This window comes from Grammomys surdaster, unplaced genomic scaffold (genome assembly GCF_004785775.1).
Source record: "Grammomys surdaster isolate TR1022 unplaced genomic scaffold, NIH_TR_1.0 189, whole genome shotgun sequence".
Lineage (NCBI taxonomy): Eukaryota > Metazoa > Chordata > Mammalia > Rodentia > Muridae > Grammomys > Grammomys surdaster.
In genome coordinates this window covers 221,928-227,012 of record NW_021604634.1, presented here as the reverse complement: position 1 = coordinate 227,012, position 5,085 = coordinate 221,928, and positions in this window count along the sequence as shown.

Genomic DNA, 5,085 nt, shown 5'->3' with positions numbered 1-5,085 from the left:
CAGCACTGTAAAATGACATCTGTATGCTGTTTCCAGCATTTATGGTGGATATTTACTGTGTTAGGTTGCTTTCAGCTTGCTGGCTTTACAACATTCCTGTCACTACAACACAGTCATACACACATGCATTACACTGGGTGAAGGACATGGTGGGGGAAGGACATGAAGGACATAATTTAAGATTAAAGCTGGGTGTGGTGGCACATGCCTTTAATCCCCACTTTTTTTGTTTTGTTTTGTTTTGTTTTGTTTTGAAGACAGGGTTTCTCTGTGTAGCCCTGGCTGTCCTGGAACTCACTCTGTAGACCAGGCTGGTCTCGAACTCAGAAATCTGCCTGTCTCTGCCTCCCAAGTGCTGGGATTAAAGACATGCACCACCACTGCCCAGCAAATCCCCACACTTAAGAGGCAGAAGCAAGTGGGTCTTTCCGTAAGTTTGAGGCCAGCCATATCTAGATAGTGAGATCCAGGATACCCAGAGAGCTACATAAAGAGACCCTGTCTTGAAAAACAAAACAAACAAAAGATTAAAGCTATTTTTTAGGTTGTGAAAGCTGACTCCATGAGAAGTTCAGGGTAAGTGAGGTTGGTTGTTACATTGTTCTCTTAAGGGTAGGTGTGGTGGTTTGAATAAAATGGCCACCATAGGCTTGTAGGTAGTGGCCTTGTTGGAAGAGATGTGGCTTTGTTAGAGGAGGTGTGTCACTGGGGGTGGGCTTTGAGCTCTCAGAAGCTCAAGCCTGGCCAGTGTGTCACAGTCACTTTCTGCTAGATGTAGAACTCTGAGCTTCCCTCAAGCACTATGTCTGCCTGCGTGCCACCTTACTGATAATGGACTACACCCCTGAAATGTAAGCCAACCCCAATTAAACACTTTCCTTTGTAAGAGTTGCTATGTCAGGGTTAATCTTCAGTAGAAACCCTAAAACAGCAGGTTAAAGGACCTGCTGAGTACAGAGTAGGCTAGCAGTCTTAAGTGACCTCAAGGTCTATTAATTTGGCTTTTAGAATGTAAAAGATATTTTCATAATAATGTGTTGTCCCAGTAGCCAGTCAAGTTTTGATTGGATTTGAAGCCTACTCCATGAGATGGAACCCATACCTAACACTGTTGATGAGGTCAAGAATCTGAGACTAGATAGGTCATGAACCCTAGGGGGAAAAAACTACTACTATTAGTCTGCTAAATTTACAATGGTTCTCAACCTTTGGGTCTCAACCCCTATGGAGGTCAAATGACCTCTTCACTGGGATCACCTAAGACCATCGGAAAACACAGATATTTACATTATAATTCATAACACTAGCAAACTTACAGTTATGAACTAGCAATGAAAATAATTTTATGGTTGGGGGTCACTACAACATGAGGAAGTGTAGTAAAGGGTTGAGAACCACTATGCTTAAAGAACATGGTATAAAATGACTTCTAGTGACATATTGCTATAACCTTAGATCAGCACATTCTTGTAGTAGATCCCAATTAACATAGAAACTCACAACTGGTCAACATGCAGAGAATAGAAATGTTCAGCCCCAAATGGGTTGTCTATGCTATATGCCTCCCTCAAGGCTCAGAGATCTATGGGGAAGAGGGGTAGAAAGAAAGTAAGGACTAGATGTGCTGGATGACTTCAAGGAAGCATTATTTTCCCAACACTGGAGGGCTGCTGTGCATATGAACTCAGACAGTGACAGCATGCAGAAGGCCTTCATAAACCCACAATAGACAAAATGCCAGGACAGAGGAGGGAAGTGGGCAGGAAGTCCCACCCCTTGCCCTGGAGGCCTTGCCATTTGATAGCTATTGGGTGAGGGAAGTCAGTTTTCTTCAGTGGAGCAACACTGGTATATCCACCACACTCCAGTGCAGGCTCCATGCCCAGGTCAACACAAACTGAACTCTGTGTCTTCCTCCTTCCTCCCTCCTTCCTTTCTTTTGAGAGACAACATGAAATTGGGTAGGTAGAAAGGTTGGGGAGGCTCTGGTAGGAGCTGGAGAGGAGAATGAATAATCAAAGTCTATTATATAAAATTCTTAAAGAATTAACAGAAACATGTTTAAGGTTGCATGAGAGTCTCTGGATATGTCAGCAATGGGGTAGTTATACATGGGTGTGAGTGACTTCTGAGTCATGAGTGAGCACCCAGCTGCCCATAGGCAGCTGTAGTCTGTTACCAGGCCCTGGAACCAGAACCTTTTCTCTTCTGAGGTCCAGAGGGCAGGGTAGCAGCTGCGTTTGCCAGCAGGTACTCCCCTCTTAGCTTCTTCCCGCCTTGGTTGTTCTATGAAGCTCGTATCTACCCAGATGAAATGTGTTTTCTAATTTAGAATTAGCTCCCCGTTATCCTTCTGGGCGGTGGTCTGTGTCTTTGATTGCATACAGGCACTTCAGTCTTGGACTATTTTCTTAAGATCAGCTGTCTTCACCCCCAGGGGAATGGTGCTTGGTTTCTATCTCTCTACCGTGCACTTTAATGTTCTTTAATATTTAATGTACATTCGCAAGGTCATTTACTAATCCCCACTGATGTCCAACAGTCTCATATTTGTTGAGTCACATGCAAGCTATATGGTCTCCTTTTTTATTAACATGCATTATACAAATGGAAATGTAACATTTCCACAGATTCTTTTACGTACAGTGACCCTGCCTTCCCTCTCTTTTCCAGTCCTTCACAGTCCCTCACACTCCTACAAGCCATCTTTTCTGTAGCAGACACCATGCAGGAAGAGCTGCAGTGGGCAAGCGAGCTTCCTGAAGACAGCCTACCATTTTGCTCAGCTGTAATGGGTGTATCCTGGTAAGGTGTTGCGTCTGATGTGCTTTCTCATGTTTCTTGTTGCTATCTCCCTCATACACGTGGCATGGTGTGATTGGGCATGGGGAGACCTCACTGCCTATAACCTGGTATGATTACTTCCTGATCAATAGCCTACCCTGCTGGGCAAATTCCCTGTAGCTCAACATGAAAATGGATTTTCTTGAAATAACACTGTTTAGATGTATTAATGATTTTATGGAATTCCTGATTTTATTTAAGCAGTATTAGAAAGTTAGTTTGATTTTAAAAGTTTGAGGAAGTTAGGGTAATTGATAGGAAGTTTGAAGTTAGAATCAAGAATAGAATGAGCCCTTCCTCATAGAATAGCAAGGGCTTTATAGGTTAGAAAAGGAATACAGTCAGCTTTCATGCGTTACAAGCACATAATTGTACCAGCAAGAAAAATAGGCTTCGGACAATTTAATGATCAAAGAAAACATTCGCTCTAGGCTGGGCCTGAGTTCCTTGATCTTGTGATCTAGGGATGTGGTCACAGGATTCAGTGTGCACCGTGAAAAGGCAGGCCATGAACAAAGAAAAGGTGATTCCATTGTGAATGTACGAACAGAAGACAGGTGATCAGTCAGGTTAGCTGATCAAGACTTCATGAATGAGATGGAAGATGGGTGATAGTAAATTCAGATTGTTGTCAGATACGCACAGGGAAAAACTTGCTACTACAGACTTGGCTTTTTATAACAAGAGAATTCTTGCTTTGTGGTCACAATGAACTTGTGGAGAGAAAGACAGCTGAGGACTGTAGAGTTAGGTAGAAGTTTCAAAAGAAGAATATGTAATCAATAGTCCTGTTGTAATTCCCTCTCGTGTAATGATTTTAATGTTTCTGAGGAATATGTTTTGGTGGTGATTGTTTTTAAAGAATATGTAACTTATGACTATGAGGTAGTTTTCTTCTTACACAGAAAACTTTGTCTTGAGGGGTATAAAAGGGCTAAGAAAAAAAATGTAGTTGGAGCTAGGTCATTGGACTTTACTCCCTCGGCCATAATTGTATGTATGTGCATGTATATGTGAATGTGTCAATGTGTATATACATATGTCTGTCTGTCTGTCTGTCTGTCTGTCTGTCTATGTCTGTCTAACTGTATGTATGTATGAAGTTGTTGGAACTTGCTTCATCCAGTGTGTGTGTGTGTGTGTGTGTGTGTGATTTTCTTTTCCCCTTTCTCACTGACCCCAGAGAACTAAGTTTTGCTCCCTGAGAAGAAGTCTGCTGAGTGACTTTTCACCAACTTTACACTAGGCTCTCCTTAGTTTTACCCTGTGGTGTTGAAGCTGGCCTTCGACATTTCTGGGGTTCTGAATAAGAGAGGAACACACTGTATTTGTCTTTGTGTGTCTGATTTATTGTCAGCTCAGCAGACTGACCTCAAGCTCCCACTTCCTGCAAATGACAGGCTCCATTCTTCTTGGCTAAATAAATTCCACTGTGTGCACAGACATACCTAGGACCTGGGCTGATTCCCTCTTGCTATCGTGAGTATCCAAAATAAACCGAGATGTGTAAGCATCTCTTTTGCATGTCAACTTTGCTTCCTTCTGATGGATACCCAGAAGTGGTAGAGCTGGATCCTATTTATTGCTTTTCCTCCTTCTTATTTTAAGGAGAATCTATTCAGGTCATTTGCCCTTTTATGATTGAGTTACTTGATTTTGAGATATGTTTAGTTATTTGTATATTCTGGATATTAATTTTCTGTTGGAATTTCCACCCCTCTCTGGGGTCTGTCTTTTCTTCTGCTCATTGGTTCCCTTCCAATTTTACACAATTCCGTTTGTCATTTCTTGAATTGTCCCTGGGCCATTGGAATCACTTTCAGAAAATTATCTCTTATGTCTTCATCTTGAAATGTCTCTTTTTTTCTTCTTTTTTTGTTGTTTTTGCTGTTGGTTTTTTGGTTTTGGTTGTTTGGTTTTTTGTTTCGTTTTGTTCTGTTTATTTTTTTGTTTTCTGGGATTTGGGGGTGTCTTGTTATGTTTTTTGTTTTTTGATGCAGGGTCTCTCTGAGTAGTCCTGGCTATCCTGGAACTCACTCTCAAGACCAGGCTGGCCTTGAACTCACAGAGATCCGCCTGCCTCTGCCTCCTGAGTACTTGGATTATAGGCATATACTACCACTGTCTGACTTGAAATGTTTCTTGTTTTCTTATAAACATTGTGAAATTTTAGTTCTTACATGAAGTTTTTTTGAACCATTTTGACTTTTAAATAGCATGAGAAATAAGCAAATCGGCTCA